We start from the raw sequence: 19,410 nt of genomic DNA, 5'->3' as shown, positions 1-19,410 counted from the left end.
TGTTGTAGACGCCAAATTCCGACCCTACCATCCGAATGTCGCAGCAGAAATCGAGACTCATCAGACCAGGCAACGTTTTTCCAATCTTCTATTGTCCAATTTTGATGAGCTTGGGCAAATTGTAGCCTCAGTTTCCTGTTCTTAGCTGAAAGGAGTGGCACCCGGTGTGGTCTTCTGCTGCTGTAGCCCATCTGCCTCAAAGTTCGACGTACTGTGCGTTCAGAGATGCTCTTCTGCCCACCTTGGTTGTAACGGGTGGTTATTTGAGTCACTCTTGCCCGTCTATCAGCTCGAACCAGTCTGGCCATTCTCCTCTGACCTCTGGCATCAAAAAGGTATTTCCGCCCACAGAACTGCCACTCACTGGATGTTTTTTCTTTTTCGGACCATTCTCTGTAAACACTAGATGGTTGTGCGTGAAAATCCCAGTAGATCAGCAGTTTCTGAAATACCAGCCCTTCTGGCACCAAAAATCATGCCACGTTCAAAGTCACTCAAATCACCTTTCTTCCCCATACTGATGCTAGGTTTGAACTGCAGGAGATTGTCTTGACCATGTCTACATGCCTAAATGCACTGAGTTGCCGCCATGTGATTGGCTGCTTAGAAATTAAGTGTTAACGAGCAGTTGGACAGGTGTACCTAATAAAGTGGCCGGTAAGAGTATAATTTCCTGTATAACTTTGTATCTCACATGTTTTGATAAATACTTCCTATTATATTATCCTATTGCTCAGTTATTAAGTGTTTCCTAAGATATTGATCTCATTGTTGAGATCCTACTTTAAGTCATCTCTTACATCTGGTTGTCTCATGCTGCAGGGGAGGACTGCGCAACATAAATACCAGTGTTGCAAAACACACATTATAAAGCGGTTACTGACTTGATTTACTATCCAGCTGTATTGTGCAACAATACACCACCAACAGTCTATTGGTATAAATTGAGGAAAAACTTGTGTGCCATTAAAATGGGGTGGGAGTATAGAAGGCCGCTAGAACCTTTCCAAAAAAATCCTAAGAAGAGTGCATCAATCTGGAGGATTTAGTGTCGAAGTGGAAGCAGTCTGAGTCATGTCATCAAAATCATGGTTATCTGTGAGTTTAACTGTGAAAGTGGAAAAAAATTCTGCATTTGAACACTCTTCTAGTTTTTTAGCTGTGCGTATTTAGTTTTTAAGTCATACTAAATTGGCTGCTCATCAAATCTAGTATTAAGCATAGATGTCCAGTTCTAACTGATTTATAAGCTGTGCTGAAACCTGAGCACATTTTTAGCATTTCAAAATAGGCTCGGTATGACACAGGCTGCTCTCACATAGGAAGCATTGGATGCTGTAAACCCCTCTGAAACCCTTTGTGGAGGATGCGGTGCTAGATAGTGCTGTTCTGTTTTTTGTTTTTCACTTGGTACGGCTGCTCTGGCATGTGCAGACAGTTTGATCATCTTTTGTTCCTATTTATTGCCTATTCACTGCCTACTAAAATGCATCACAGACAATTTGTATGTAATTCAATTTTCCAAAAATAATGAGTATATATCTGGTTACTAAAGCTTCAGCTGCAATCATAAATATTTAACCTGCTTTTTTAGAAAATACTGAGCTCACAACAACACCAAGTTTTCACATTTGGACAAGTTCGTCCTCAGGTTTTAACCATCATAGTGCTTTTCATAGGTGTCTATCAAAGACAAAGGTAAAGCTTAAAGGTAAGACTTGTCTATGCATATTACTAACTTAAAATATATATATAAATAAATGTATATATATATATATATATATATATATATATACAAAAACTTTCAAAGTTTACTAATGAAGAATATTGAGCAGCAAAATGTAAATCATGATGCATTAATCGATGATGCTTCAAATCTGTTTGGCAGGAAGGTGCAGGAAGGCAGCTGATCATGTCTCCAATCCTCTGATCAAATATGTGAAGATACTCTGCTATGACCTCAGTCAATAAATACAGTCATTGATGTTGTGTAATATGCAGGATTTGTACTCCTTATAAACTGCTAAGCTGTGCTATTGTAGCTTATCTGACCTGTTACAGAAATATAGATGGAAAAGTGAATGTAAATGGTTTTTGTTTTCTTTCACTCTTCGGAGCTGAATACTGATTCAATGCCAAACCATGTTCTGTTTTGCAACACAAGTTAATTTACTCATGTTTTTTGATGAAAGCTGCTTTACCTTCTAAAGATTAAACTTAAACTTTCAATTCACCATTTCAGCCCCCGCCTGTCTTCATCTGGGTGCAACTCCAAGCATTTTAATGCCTTTTATTGATTTTTTAAAAATCTTATATATCCAAGGGAAAATACTTGGACTGTGTTTATTCTTTATGAAAGTAAAAATATAGAACTGAAAAACATGAAATGTGTTGATTGAAATATGGAAACATTTATTCAGTCAACTGCACTTACAACAGAATCCATTTTTTCAAAATCACTTAAAGGTATAGGATATTGAAGGATTTTTACGAAGACCCGCCCTTTCCTTTTTAAAAAAAATGCACATGCACAACCCTGTACCCGCTCCTGAGAGGGAACGCCTATGAAACACATGTGAGAGCGTGCACAAGCCTATTTCTCCTTGTGCACGCTCTGTTTAAAAGTTGCTGTTTGCATCGCTCATACAAGCTTACTTTCCAAAAGAAGATTTTCCACTATGTCAGACTCATGTATTTAAGTAAAAAAGAGGACGGGAAACATATGATTTCCACACTTACCCATCTCTTTACTGTTTAAATAAGATTCATAATAGTTTTACTGATTTGAAAACATTGAATAATTTTTTTTTGTCATGTATAAATAATCAAAAGACTTCTGAAAAAATCCTGGGTTAATCATTGTTGCCATAGTTACAAACAGGATGAGGGCGCTATCACCACCGGAGGGTTTTTCTGCATAGAGTTTGCATGGTCTCCAGGGTTCTCTCCAGGTACTCCTCCTTACACAGTCCATAAACATGACTATGAGGTCATTAATTTGCATTAGACTGATTGGCATCCCTACCGTGCTATGGACTGGTGACCTGTCCAGGATGTACCCCGCATTTCAGCCATAGACTGCTGGAGATAGGCACCAACCCCATCATGACCCTGATGGATAAGTGGAAGGAGATGGATGAATGGTTTCAAATGTTGTGTCATCACTGCAAAGCATTAATTGTATTATTGGTATCATTCACAACAAAAACAGCTAAACATTGCTCTACTTTAGTTGACAGCAATGCTTTATCACACCTCAGGACTACATGAGGCCTTTTATTATGATAATGCCTATTTGTATACCAAACCTAAAACATCTGCTCAGATTAGATCTTCCTTTGTGTTTTTAAAATGTTTAGTAAATTATAAATACTTCACAAGTTGCTTTTTGTGTGCCCTTTAATCAAACTTCAAACATGTGAAAGTGAAACAGCTTTGATCAATAAAGACTGAACGTGACAGACGACAGCAAGCCGTTCCGCTTCCTGTACAGGTAACATTAGTGCACACATCCTGTATGAATGCTCATTTTTAACAGATTCTTAATTAAAAAAAAGTGTGGTTTTATTGAGTCACATGTTCTGCTTTTCATTTGTTGAAAACAGATTGATTTTACTTCAATGCCATACGCTTCATTTCATCACCTGTTTCAAAGAGCCATTTGTATCCAACCCTTAATGTCTTGGTTGACTTGCTGAGATGCTACAGTAATATTTCCTCTGTGGTGTGACATAGAAAGGTGTATGTGGAAAGGAGTTAAAATTATTCCAGCTTAACAAGCAGGTAAAAAGTCCTTATGCAAAACAGCATCTTTCAAAAAGGCGGCACATTCATCTCTCCACTCTGTCTCCTTTATTCAAACTGACCCATGGACACATTTTTGCCTTCAGAAGTGTGTGTGTGTGTGTGTGGGGGGGGGGGGCTTTTTAGTTTGTTTCCTCCACTTTCTCTGTTTCTCTTGCATCTCTGCTATTTCTCTCCTGACAAAATATTTGGATGCATGACCTGAACAATTAGAGAATTTGGGGTGCAAAAATCCATGTAGGTTAAAAACACATAGTTTTACAATTAATATGAGCCTGGATATATAAAATCACATTTGATGATAATATAAAACAATAATACATAATATTCATCTGCACCTTTAATAAAACAAATATATTTTACAAGGTTATTAAAAGATTTATAATTCGGAGGAGGATCTTGAAGTAGATATGCTGCTTTATGGAGCCAGTGAAGGTTTTGTAGAAGGGGTGTTACACAGTTCCTTAAATGTAACTTACACTTTGACTTTTAAAGAAGTTTCTTATGTCTCTCTTTTTCAGACATTCTGGCTGAGGGTCTAATAATCAAACACACGCACGCACATGGGACCAATTCAAAGATTCGTGTAAATTAAAAGTAGAGCGGACAATCTTTTATTTCCGGGTGGATCATCTAAATAAATAGTCCTCCTAATTGTCAATTAAGGACACTTTCAGGCATAGATCTGTGGTGAGCTACGGTTTCAGACAGTCATGGACACATGGACACGTAGAACTTCAGCAGTGATTTATGAGCATCCAATCACAGATCCGATTCGGTGGCGCATAAAGTGAGCTTCTCAGGAGTGACAGCGGTGACAGCCAATCACACAAGAAAAGACGGAGGTCCAATCAGGTGATTGAGGGCAGTCTAAATTAAGTGGAGCGGGCTTTAGCATGAGCTGTGGTTTTCTGCTTGGTCCTAGTGCTCGACATGTCCCCCCCAAAAAAATAATTACGTCTGTGAACTGCACAATAACCTTATTCTTCCAGAGAGGATGAAGAAAAACAATAACATATTTTCAAATAAACACTCAGAACATTGTCAGTTGTGAATCTGCAATGAAATATAAAGAAAAAATATACATACAAACATAGAATAAAGGTTTTTTTTCATGCTTTTCTATGCTACTTTAAATTCTACAAAGAAACGAACAAGTACGTTGGTGGCAATTAGGCACATACTGAAAAACGCTGGGATATTTTCATAACTCAACAGCTGAATAAAAGCTGTCAGGTTGTAGGTTGGTTAGTTTGACCAAATTTTGGGATAAAGTTTCAGTCTATTAGTTTGGTTGAGGATAGACCCCCAGAAGAAGCGGCATAATTCTTCACCAACTATTCTTTTCTATTAGACTGTGACCTGATCAGATATCACTGGACATCTGCTCTATTTTGAAATAAAACAAAAAGTGAACTTTCACAGTTCTAAAGAAGTCAATCTTTGGGTTTTTAACCTGACATGGTATGATGGGCCATGTAATAACCTTACCCTGCTAAGATAATAATTATCAAGAGGTGGCTGAATTCAAATTTCACCCACCATTGGATTCTAAATGAGTTTAGTCCTAATCTAGCTGTTTTCAGTATAAACTTAGCGCTTCTAACTCTCAGGATGCCTTCTATGTTGCGAAGTGCACCAATCCCTCCTGCAGCAAAAAGAGCTGGGAAGCTTCATCCTTTAGTTCTGCAATATGCATCTGAAAATAGACCCTCTGATTAACTGAAATGAGGTTAGAATCGGCCATTGATATCAACCCACTGTGACTTGATTGCGAGTCAAGTTTAAATTTGTACAAAGCAGAGACAGAATCTATTTCTTTACAGTTCATGTGTCTATTTTCAGAGCAAATCCAACAATAGATCTGTCCTTTCCTGCTGGGACTTACTATTGGGATACACTCTGGACTTGGAGAATGGTGTGTTTTACGGTGCTCTCAGTTTATTACGTGGAAGACGTATCATGTTTGGATTTATGATACTCTGATTTCTTATGTTTGGATTTGGAAGATACCGGTGGCATTTATACCGTTGATTAAGCTGCTGGCCCTGGTTAATGGGCTCACAAAGGATACGAATGAACAGGACCATGAGCTGAGCCGTAAGTAAATAAGATGGTTTGCCAATGAAATGAGTACTTTTACTCTTAAAATAAGATAATTAGGTAATATGCACTTGAAATTAAAAAAGGAAATAATTTTTTTCTTATTTTAAATATAAATCTCTTGTTCCATTGACAAAGTGTCTCACCTCCTCAATTCAAGACAAAATGCACTTATTTGAGGAAAAAAATTACATATTTAGGTTTCATTTTTTTCCAGGGGGAGTGAGTTGGGATAAAATCTTGGATGTGCATGCTCCCTTCAAGTATAAAGGCTCAACAAATTTGGAATATTGGATTCGCCACGTGGAGTTCAGCGACAAAGACTTCAAGGTTGATGAAAGATTCTGTGCAGCTTGCTCTCAAACAAAAGTGTATTTTGGATTTCGGCCTCCCCCTTATCAAAACTCTCCTGTATATTATAGCAGAAGGGCCCAGAAATACTGGTTCCCCCATTCCCTATCCGGGGACACCTGTAAAGTGTCTCAGTTGATGTGAATAGCATAGCATAAGAGCTGAAATCAAGTGCTTTATTTGGTACAAAGATCTTTGAAGAGATCACACTAGAAAACCAACGTGGCATCACAAGCTCAGTAGTGCGATCTGACTCAGTGTCCAAACTCGGAACCTAGAAGCTTGAAGCTCCTCCTTAGATATTTTCCAGATCTTATAATTTCTCTCCCCAATTTCCAGGTACATACTGAGGAAGGATTACCATTGCAATCATCCCATCCCATTCCTTTAAACCCTAAAGTTAAAATAAAAATAATCATTCAATATCCAAGTATGTTAATATCCATACATTAGCTTAAATTAATTTACATAAGAGTGGATAAGTTTAAATCCAACAGCGAGCAAAGGTTGCTAGCAATAAACCAGATTCCCCCACAAATTGAAGTCAAATCTTTATGTTTTTTTTTAAGCATCCTATCCAAAATAAAACAGGAATTTTTTGTCTGATACGCTGATAATCATTGTTGTCAACTTCTGGTTTAACTAGATGTCACATCAAAGGTGTAAAAAAATGATGACTTCTCTGAAACGTATCATAAAAACACAGGCCGCTGAGGTTGTTGCTCTTTCTTTTATCAGTTCCACACCTGAACTTCTATTAAATCTATTTTAAAGCAGCTCTGTGCTTTTTTTAGTAATAGAACAATCTACAGGTTTAGAAATGGAAATGCTTCTTCTTGTATTGACTAAATTAAATCAATTAGCATTTAAAAGGAAGACTTTTGTAGAACACACCTACCAAAGACCCCATAATAGCAAACAGAAAGTACACTAACTAGATATAATGTGGTGTACAGTCAGTACATAATGAAGTTTTATAGCGGTGTAACTTCATCAGGGGCCCAAAATGATTGCTAACAGCTCTAAAGTCCTTCTGATTGTCCTGATTTCCTCTGTTCTCCTTGTTGCTCTGGATTCTGACAGTAAGTTAACATGATTACTAATCTAAGCTGCACTGGATTGTATTGGTAAGTCTTAGATCATAAGTCTAAGCTGTTTTTTTTTTTTTTTTTTAGGTAAGCCTGTACGTCTTTGTTTTATAATTTAAAACTAAACTGGCCCTGGCTGGCTGGATGTGCTCTCTTCGTCCTCTGACATGGGAGCTGGCTCGGTGCTCGTCTGCCTGGCTGTGTGTTTCCTGCCTTTTACAGCAGCTTTTTGTATCTCTGCTTCTGTCTCCTTGAACCTCAAGTCGGCCTCAGCAGATGGCCGCTCACACTGAGCCTGTTTTCTGCTGGAGGTTTCTTCCTGTTAAAAGGGAGTTTTTCCTCTCCATTGTCGCTTCAAGCATGCTTAGTGTGAGGGATTGTATTTGAGCCAATGCAATCAACTGGTTTCCTTCGATAGAAAACTTTGAATCAATTTGACTGGATGATCTCATTGAACTGTAAAGCGCCTTGAGATGACGTGTTGTGAATTGGCGCTATAGAAATAAACTGAATTGAATAAATTAAACAAATAATTAACATTTTTTTTATATTTCTAAAATACATATTTTACTTAAAGATGCCACTTTGCTTTCCATCCTGCCATATTTGGCGATGAGTTGATAACATGGGCGTATAAAACATGAGGAAATGAAGGCTGATTTCGATGCTCTGATGCAGGCTTTAATATCACAGTGTTAAACTTTAAGGAAACAAAGTATTTTCCTATGATCACAATGAGTCTGATTAAAAAAATTATCACAGATGTGTGGATTCTATAGCAGTGTTGCTCGTTTGCATGAAATGGTTGGTTAAATGGTTAAATGGTTAAAATGGTTTGTGAGAGCGATGGTGATCATGTGGTAAAAATTCTTCTTCATATAGAGGAAATAGTTTGAGGTTGTCAAGCTCAATAAGTGATCTATATGTCACTGCAACAGAGTTAAATATGTAGGAAAGTAATACTGTAGTGATATATATATATATCCATGCCATTTATAGACTATAAAAAAGCAAACAAAAAGCACATATTCCTTTACATAACGTACACACACAAAAATGTCACAGTGACATTTACAACAATTAGATAATTAATTTATTCAAATGTAACAATATCAAATTTCTGCAAACAGGTTAAAATCTTTTTCTTCAAAATAAAAGTTTAATAACTCATCATAACCAAATACATATCCTGGTTATATAATCAAAGTTATTCTTCAAGTTTATTTTCTTTCCTTTAAGTATTTTTTTCAATATGTGACTAATGTTCATTCAGGTCATCTCCATGGTCTGCAGTACTGAGGCCTGTTCCATCATTGTTGATTCTATAATGTATGTCCTTTAACTTATTGTTCAAGGTTAAAGCTACTGGGCTTCCGTACTTTCCAGTTCCTCTCCATAATTTTCTTCACAGAGTGTTATAATATGCTGCTTTGCCTCTGCAGCACCAAACTTCCCACAGCCTAAAAAGATCTCAAACCTCTTTCCAAACCTTCTTACAAACAAAAATTTCCACAAAATAAATGTTCCTTTCTTTCTACATCAATGCAAAATGTTCTGACAACTGAGCTTTCATTTTATGTGTGAAGGAAACTCTTCAAGCATCCAAATGTTTTTGTATGTCAATTATACAGAGTTTGGTTTGAGGGTGGGTCCCATGATTTTGCTCTATTTGTTAAGATTCAGCTTATCAAGTGTAAACGGTTAAGTAAAAGACGCATCCAGGTGTACAGTCTCTTATGTCTGGTTGTCCCCTGCTGCAGATGAGGACTGCATTGAACTACGAGTGCGGAGAAACACAAATCATGAAGTGGTTTCTGGACAGAAACTCAGGATTGACTGTCCAGTTCTATTTTGCAACAATCCTCCACCAAAAGTCACCTGGTATAAAATAGAGGACGAACGTGAACGTCTCATCATCGACAGCAGCAATCGGGTTAGAATAGGATGGGAGGAGATCAAGCCTCTGGAAGGAGTTTCATTCCTTATTTTTCAAAAGATCCTCAGAAAAGACTCTGGAGGATATGGATGTGAAAGTGAAGGTAGTGTTAGTCATGTCATCCATATCAAAGTTACTGGTAAGTGGTTTCACTGTTTTCGAATGTCAAATCATAATATGTAATATTAGATCAAAGCAGCCTTAAATTAATATGCATCTGTGCTTCTATATCTGGTTATGATGATAAATCTTTTTTGTTTTTTAGAGAACATTGAGGTCACAAACAAGACAAATAAAGGAATAACCAACGACACAAGTAAGGAGAGTTTATAATTATGTCCTCCTACCTTACCTGCCCTTTAGTTTCATACTTTCTTACCTTCATTTAGTACTGTAATCAAACCATTTCATAACAATGTATATTATACTTAAGTTTTTTCATAGAATGAAGAGAAAAATAATCATATTGATGCTCAAATCTTACAGTTGCACAAAACATTCTAAAATATTTAGGAAAACTATTTTGATTCCCCAAAATATCCCATAAAATACTAAATAATGCCCTGCAATTCAAACCAAATGAACTTACAATAAAGGAATATAAGTGTTCTTATAGTAAATACTTCAAATTCTCAGTTTTTATAATTTGGTATGAATCTTTTGCCTTATTGGTATGAAGTGTATAAAGTATATACTTTTTCTATTTTGTCTCATAGATAACCATCCCAAAACTGAACCGAGAGGTATTTTTTGGATATTTGTGTACTCTGCTGGGATTGGTTCATTTGTCATCATGGTTGTTATTATATCGGTGATATGCAAGCTGGGATGCAAAGGTGAGATGTATATATATATTTTTATTTAGCCTCAACTAGTAATTAAATAATGTAATAGCTATTAAACAAACTGCTTAACCTGCAGGAAAATCAAGGAAAGACAAACAAACAGATCAGGTAAAATCCTGAGCGTTCAGGTTAAGTGTTTATACCTTTAACATTTTAACTTATTTAGAATTTTTACTTTTTATTCCTACAGTGGATTGAGATCCCCAGGACATCAAGAGGGAATGAGCAGCGTCACGGTCAAAGGATGCAGGAGAGAAACAGACAGAGGAATGTAACACAAGGGGAGGACAGTTCTGTCATCTATGCTGCTCTCAACCACAGACCGCCACAAAGAGAGGCTCTGTGGCCACAGAGGCAGACAGAGGAGACTGAATATTCAGCCATACGTCAGGTTTAAAGGCAGACAGTCAGCTGGATTTCTTAGAAGTGACTCTTCATGGTGACTAATCTAGTCTTAACTTATAGTGGTCATTTGACATTTTGCACTGATATTGTCAGTGGTTAGTTTTGTTAACTTTAGGGTTTCTCATGCAGATTTTCTATGAAATTCAATAATTTTCTTTTGGCAAAGAAACATCTTCTCTCACCTTAATGTAGATCTATGCAAATAGAGACGGCACCCATCAACAACTTCCATTGATTTTTAGTCTTTTTCAAACTTTTTTTATGCCCTAACTCTGGCAGGCAACTGATACCAGTTACTAGTGCTTCCTAAACCTAAATCTAACCTCAACTCAATAAACTTTCTACTTTCTGGACTCAGGATGCTTTCTTTTCTGTTAAGTTAATCAGTCCCTGCTACAGCAAAAAATAAATAAATAAACAATGCTCCTTTTCAGCTCATCTATTTGTCCTGCAAATAGGCCTTCAGATCAACTGAACAAACAAACTTTTAGAGGTTAAATTAGATTTAGGGTCAAGTTTGATGCTATGCAAAGCAAAGTATTTATATAGAAAGAAAGTATTTAAAAGTAAAGGGAAACACTGTATAATCTGTGTTTGTTGAATCTAATTGATAGTCAGTGGTGGCAGATAGCTGCTTGGTGTGTATTTATTGCACTGAATGCTTTTAATGCATCACGGATAAAGATCTCAGAGCAGAGCGTGGCTGCTGGCAATAAGACAGATTCCTAAAAAAAAAAAGTTAGACATCGTGAAGCCTTTGGATTTTGAAGAGAACATAATCATCTCTCAATGTAATTTTGGATTTAGCATTTTGACTGACTTAAAGCAGGAAAACAGAGTCCAAATCACTGTTGTAAATTTCTGGTTTCAACTGGATGTCACATTTCAGGCGAAAAAAATCCTGCTTTCATTTTTTTATTACAAAAGTTGGAGCTGTAGTAGATTTTTTTTCACTTTTTTTATATCTAATTGCACAGCAGAGCCTCTTTTAACATAATCATAAAGTATGTCTGTGACTTTTTACTATTAAAAGAATGTATAGCTTAAGAAACGGACATGGTTCTACAGGAAATGTAATAGCATTTACAGTGTGATCTATTCTAAACACGTCTACCAAAGACCCCATATCAGCCAACAGGAAGTAAACTCACCAAATATGTTGTGATATAAAACCCAACACACATATAGATGCAACACAAAAGCGGCCAGTTCAACAGGACACCATCATGACCTCTAAAAGCTCTAAAGTCCTTGTATTTCTCCTGATGTCATCTGTTCTCCTCGTCGCTCTGGATGCTGACAGTAAGTTACCGTAACTACTAAACTAGACTGTTTTTAGTCTGTTTTAAAGATTCGGTCTTAAACAAACAAACAAAAAAAAACTGACTGAATCAGAGGCGACCGGACTTCGATTAAACCGTGGTTTTTACATGACGACTGACAATTAGCACAGGCATTCAGTCCTAATGCTTTGATATAAATACCTAAAAAGTAAAGGTAGGAACTAGAGCACAATTCTTTTAGCATGGACAAAATGTATATAAAAGGGTTTAAGATGTAGTAGTGGGATGTTTAAGATGTAGAAGAAGGTTTAACACCTCAAACTGAGCTTTTTACAGTTCTGGAGTTGACGATACAAATATCAAACTGTGCAGCCTTGACAATTAAAGCTCAAGATTTTAACTGTAAGAAATGAGCCTGAGCAGCAGATCTTTGCATTCTATGCAAAGTAAAAAAAAAAAAAAAAAAAAACTAAAATGGTAATTACTCATATTTCTGGCAAAATGTAACACAGGGGCAGTGCAGCTTCACTGTGGTGTGAAAAAATGTTTCCGCTCCTTCTGAGTTCGTTTCCCTTTTTTCCCCACACTTGTTTTGGAACATCACACATTTAAACATCAGTCAAAGATAGCTATGCACAAAATGCAGTTATTAAATACATTTTTTTTTTATACGATTGGAGAAAAAAAAATAAAAATCTTCATGGCGCTGTGTGAAAAGGTAAATCTATTCACCGGTTGCTCATAACTATAAATCTTTAACCGCCTTCCACTGTGTCTGCTTGAATGTTTGGTCCTCATTCTGATGCTTTACATATTCAGTTTGTTAAGAAAGAAATCCATCAGATTTTATAGGAAAAAATCTGATAAAATTTTTCAGCCATATTGCCCAATTCTGGCAACCAACCTTTGTAAAACTTATACGTCATCCACTCTTATCGACACATTTTCTTACGTTTGTAAAGGACTGCACTCGAAATTGCTATATTTGGTGAGACCCCTGCAGGGATGGTTATATTTAGTCTTTATTTGCATAAGTGGAAGTCAGAGAGGCCTCCCACACACAGGTGATGGGTTGAGGATTTAATTGGCACACTTAAAACTCAAGAAAATAAAGCTAACGATCAGGGGATCAACACAGAGGTTCTGCAAGGTCTGGCAGCCATTTCTAAATTATTTTCAGTTACAATTTCCTGCTGGAAAAATTGTGTTATTATTAAATCATAGGCTCTGTAACAGTACTGTAACATCGATATTATTCCACCCATTTCTATCATATTATGATTTCTCTTACACGCTCACCTGATTTTTTATTTATTTTTCTTTGTTATTGTCATATTATTGCTTATGTTAGGAAGTTTGGTCTGGTTTTTAATTGTTATGCACAATTAAAAACCCAATAAAAATATTTCAATAATAATAAGACATCATCCACTCTGAGTTTTTCTGAACCTTATAGGATTTCTATAACTCGTGCCATTTGAAATATCAATGCAACGTTCATAAGCTGTATGTAACGCAATTTCGTTCTGTATGCACCCTGTGCATACAAAATGACAAATAAAGAAGTCTAAGTCTAAGTCTAAGTCTAAGTATCATATGCAGTTTTTTTTGCCTTTAGCCTATTGTCCAGAGGTGGGTAGAGGACCTACTTCATCATATTTTTACTTAATAGAAATAAACAGTAGCCTTTAGAAAAAAATTACTTCACGTAAAAGTAGAAAAGTATTTGGTAGAAAGGCTACTCAAGTACAGACTAACTGATCTACTAACTAACCATGTTCTTACTAACAACTGAGTTAATGTTTTACAAAATGATGCAGCATTTAACAAATTATTATATGATGTGCAAACTCTGATGGTTCAAAGAATAAGATAGAAATAACATATAACATTCAGTAATTACACAATACAAAGTTTAGGTGGGATGAATAATTAGTTACAGTATTTTAGAGTAGGTTAACTTACAATATAGCTTTTAATGTATTTTTACTCTGCCTCCAAATGAAAGCAGACTCAACAAATGTAAAGTAAAGTGCAAAGTGTCTTTAAATGGTGCATGTCAGTATTAAGTGAAGTTACTTACATTGGATGGAGTAGCCAGAATTTTTACTCAACTAAGAGCTTAAATATTTCATATTTTTAACTCACTAAGTAAAATGTACAATAAATGCCAAATGGCCTGTACTAATAAACCGCTTTTTCAAGTCAGAGGACTTAATCAAAGCACTTTAGTCAGTCACCCATTCACACACACACACACTGATGGTGACAAGGTAGATAGTAGCAAGAGCTGTCCTGAGGCTCACTGACAGAGACGAGGTTGCCGTACACTAGCGCCATCAGTCTCTCCGACCATCAGTAAGCAAAGCCCAAGGACAAAAACGACACTGAAAGCCGGAGCTGGGGCTTGAACCGACAACCCTCTGGTTGCAGGGCAAACTCAGCCACTGTCGCCCCAATACAATAAAACTACCCCTAAAAGTACATTTTATTTTTCACAAAGTTACTCATGTAAATGTACTTAGTTACTACCCACCTCATCTATTGTCACACCTTTATCGTCCTTATTAATCACAAACTATTTTAACCTTTCGAACCTCATTACATCCAAAAAGTTTCCAAAACACACATTATGCTTTCTACATTTTGCCAACACAGTTCTGACATCAAGATAATTTATTTCATCATATATGGTTTTTATCCATCCATCCATTTTCTTCTGCATATACGGGGCCGGGTTGCGGAGGCAGCAGTCTAAGCAAAGATGCCCAGACTTCCTGATCCCCACACACTTCCTCCAGTTGCTCTGGAGGGACCCCAAGGCGACACGAGGCCAGATCAGAGACATAGTCTCTCCAGCGTGTCCTGGGCCTTCCACGAAGCCTTCTCCCAATGGGACATGCCTGGAACACCTCCCAAGGGAGGCGACCAGGAAGCATTCGAAACAGATGCCCGAGCAACTTCAGCTGGCCCCTTTCGACATGGAGGAGCAACGACTCTACTCCGAGCTAAATGAGCTCCTCATCCGATCTCGAAGGGTGGCGCACCCTTCGAAGGAAACTCATTTTGGGCGCTTGTATTTGTAATCCTGTCCTTTCAGTCATTACGCAGATCTCATCACCATAGGTAAAGGTGGGAATGTTTCTTAATGAATATGTATATTATAATATACAGTTGCATTGTCCAGTTAGTGTTTCCAAAAATCTTGACAAAGGTCATGTTTTTAAAGTGTAATGTCGCAAAAGAAGCACCAAGGTTTCTAATCTCTTATGTTTGGTTGTCTCCTGTTGCAGGTGAAGACTGCACAACAGAACTAAAAGTTTGGCGAAACACAGTTTATGAGGCCTTTCCTGGACAAGAACTGAGGATTGACTGCCCAGCTGTACTCTGCAACAACCTACCACCAACTGTCATCTGGTATAAAATAGAGGAAAAATTCACTCGTCTCAGTATCAATGGCAGCGATCGCATTAAAATTGGGTGGGAGAAGAGAAAACCACTGGAAGGGAGCTCGTACCTTATTTTCCAAAATTTCAATGAAAGTGATGCTGGAAGATATCAGTGTGAAAGTGAAGGCAGTGTGAGCCACGTCATAAATATCACAGTCAATGGTGAGTAGCTGGTGAGCAGATCTGGGATCAGAACAGCAAACTATTTATCTATAAAGCAAAAAAAAAATAATAATGAATAAATAAAAATAATATATATATATATATATATATATATATATATATATATATATATATATATATATATATATATACACTATATTGCCAAAAGTATTTGCTCACCCATCCAAATTATTGGAATCAGGTGTTCCAATCACTTCCATGGCCACAGGTGTATAAATTCAAGCACCTAGGCATGCAGACTGTTTTTACAAACATTTGTGAAAGAATGGGTCGCTCTCAGGAGCTCAGTGAATTCCAGCGTGGAACTGTGATAGGATGCCACCTGTGCAACAAATCCAGTCGTGAAATTTCCTCGCTCCTAAATATTCCACAGTCAACTGTCAGCTGTATTATAAGAAAATGGAAGTGTTTGGGAACGACAGCAACTCAGCCACGAAGTGGTAGGCCACGTAAACTGACGGAGCGGGGTCAGCGGATGCTGACGCGCATAGTGCGAAGAGGTCGCCAACTTTCTGCAGAGTCAATCACTACAGACCTCCAAACTTCATGTGGCCTTCAGATTAGCTCAAGAACAGTGCGCAGAGAGCTTCATGGAATGGGTTTCCATGGTCGAGCAGCTGCATCCAAGCCATACATCACCAAGTGCAATGCAAAGCGTCGGATGCGGTGGTGTAAAGCACGCCGCCACTGGACTCTAGAGCAGTGGAGACGCGTTCTCTGGAGTGACGAATCGCGCTTCTCCATCTGGCAATCTGATGGACGGGTCTGGGTTTGGCGGTTGCCAGGAGAACGGTACTTGTCTGACTGCATTGTGCCAAGTGTAAAGTTTGGTGGAGGGGGGATTATGGTGTGGGGTTGTTTTTCAGGAGCTGGGCTTGGCCCCTTAGTTCCAGTGAAAGGAACTCTGAATGCTTCAGCATACCAAGACATTTTGGACAATTCCATGCTCCCAACTTTGTGGGAACAGTTTGGAGCTGGCCCCTTCCTCTTCCAACATGACTGTGCACCAGTGCACAAAGCAAGGTCCATAAAGACATGGATGACAGAGTCTGGTGTGGATGAACTTGACTGGCCTGCACAGAGTCCTGACCTCAACCCGATAGAACACCTTTGGGATGAATTAGAGCGGAGACTGAGAGCCAGGCCTTCTCGTCCAACATCAGTGTGCAACCTCACAAATGCGCTTCTGGAAGAATGGTCAAAAATTCCCATAAACACACTCCTAAACCTTGTGGACAGCCGTCCCAGAAGAGTTGAAGCTGTTCTAGCTGCAAAGGGTGGACCGACGTCATATTGAACCCTATGGATTAGGAACGGGATGTCACTTAAGCTCATATGTGAGTCAAGGCAGGTGAGCAAATACTTTTGGCAATATAGTGTATATATATATATATATATATATATATATATATATATATATATATATTGCAAAAACAGCATTTTTACACTCTGGAAACTCTTCAGCTGTAAGTGTTCATAATTTGTGTTTCATAAACTGACTGTAGATGGCAAATAATTAACTATAATCTAAAAACCATTTTACTTGGGCATGATATGGCTTAAGTATCTGATTATTTTTTTTATTTTATGATATTAAATGAGGGAAATTGTTTTTAATCCTTTCTGAAAGTTGATGTTAATTTCGAAGTGCAGCCAAATCCAATATGATTGTAAAAATAATTTGTCAGGCCCTGCGATTGTATAAAATGAAAACACAGCACACCGTATGTTTGCAGCTATTATACAGTAAACTGGTTTATGAGTTTTATGTATACATCTTAGAACAAAAAGGGACAAGATGATGTCACTCTGAACTACGGACTCTGAAGGAGGAGGATAATGAATGAGAAATTCCAATTATTACAAAAGATGTAACGTTCATAAAAAAGCTAATTTAATTGATCAATAGAATCAATTTATCACACATGTTTTCTTTGTTCATTTAAAAAAGGGATCAGTAAGTTCCAAGGTATGAAGCTCTGGAGGTTATGAACCTCTAAAACCTTTTTGGAGGATTTGTTTCTAGACGGCAAGGCTTTATTCTAACTCGGCTCACAGCTCGGGACACATTAAAATGGCTGTGTACTGAATTGGCTCTTGTGCTGATTTACTATTTACTGAGTCCTTGACTGACTCAGAACTCAAGGATCCAGTATTCAAAGGGGACAAACATTTAGATTTCTCAGAACATTTATTGACAACAGAAGCCGAGTACCCGGCTTTAGCGTCTAAGGCAGGAACCTTTTTGGGGATAGACAGAAGGTTCCACGTCTCTCTAGAAGTGAATGATCCTGAACGTGTGAGGCACTAACCTGGTTTTATACTTCAGTGTGAGTCCAGAGGCAGAGAATCGTTGTGACCGGCTGGCTGCCAATGCGGAGCAGAGGTCGCCGCACATAGTCCCAGACACTGATGTCTCAGAGGTCATACAGGACAGGCAGGAGATTAGAACCGAGCAGACGAAGGTAGGTAGGATGATCCAAAGGTTGAAGCCAAAGCCGATGTTAATGACGTTGTTGGTTGTCAGAGCCAGGAGGTCAGAGACGTGCCAAAGCAGAATCCAGGGTGGAGTCAGGTCATTGTTCCAGGTACGGTACGCAGTGTGGTTGAAAGGTTGGATGAGGGCAGACAGGCTCAGTGGTCGGGAAATAGTTTGGTTAGTACACAAGCAGGCAAAGATCCAGCAGGGGTCGGAAGACAGGTCAGGCAAACAGATCAGACTGGAATATTCAGGCTCAGAGGTCGAGAGGCAGGATCAGGGAGTCAGAACACAAGAAGACTGGACTAAGTCTCACCAAAAGCTCGAAATAATCTGGCACGGATTACTTGTCTGAGGGCTGGTTATATAGTGACTAATGCAGGTGGATAAGATGAGCAGGTAAGCGAAGCAGGTGTGTGGAATGAGGGATCTGACACATCAGTGCTGAGATCATGAAAGTTCCTCTAGCAATCAAATTGTATTGGTTTTTATGCCTGGTTTCTACAAATTATAAGCAAATACATATTTATTCATATTCCAACTTAGATAATAAATATTAAACCATCACTTTAAAAATACTGAACCAAAAAAAACACCAAATTTTTCAACTTGGAACAAATTTAACCTCAGTTTTGAACCTCTTACTACCTCCTTATCTGGTTTATATTCTCGTTGTAAACAACCTTAAGCAAAAAATAAACAATCATGTTTCTCTGATTCTGATTTAATTTTCTTTTTTCTTTTTATCTTGCAGAGAACACGGTAGCTTTGGATGTATTTTGGAATTACATGTACTATGTTGTTGGAATTGGGTCTTTTTTAATAATAGGGATTTTTATTTGCATCATTTCCCAGAAAGTGCTTAGAGGTAAGACATTTTGATGCTTACTTTGCAATTCCCTAATGCAGAAGATCTTACAGCAAAATGCTACTTAGCATGATTTAGGGGGCAGTAACCGATTATTCTTCTTATCCATTTTGCAGGAAGATGCAGGAGGACAGCTGATCTATGTCACCGGTCGTCTGATGAAATCTATGCAAATATTACACCAGTCTGCAGAAATAAATAAATTATGTCAGTGATATTCTAGAACAGTGAGGATTTTTGATGCTTCTGATCTGCTGAACTTCTTACATACATTCTATATATTTGCAAAACATTTGTATGTGTTAAATTTGTAATGTTACTAAATCATCTAAAATGAAGTTATTATTTAATTACTTCATTCATGCCTTCAAAATCCACATATATGACATTTTAATTAAACAAATGAATAATTCAAAGTTGAATATATCTATGTTGCTCATGGTGGTGTGTAACAAGGTGCTCTTTAAATTAGGGAAGTCTGGGTGAACCTGGGTTTTTGATGTGCAGCTACACCCTGATTGTGGTTAGACTGGGTTTCTTTTCCAATTCTTGTGTTCATTTTTGCTTCAGCAGAATAGCAAATCAACCTACATGGTTTTTCTGACTATGAGGAAGA

Source organism: Cyprinodon tularosa, unplaced genomic scaffold, assembly GCF_016077235.1.
Source record: "Cyprinodon tularosa strain WSP-4 unplaced genomic scaffold, ASM1607723v1 ctg919, whole genome shotgun sequence".
NCBI classification, from domain to species: Eukaryota; Metazoa; Chordata; class Actinopteri; order Cyprinodontiformes; family Cyprinodontidae; genus Cyprinodon; species Cyprinodon tularosa.
This window is presented reverse-complemented; position numbering follows the sequence as displayed.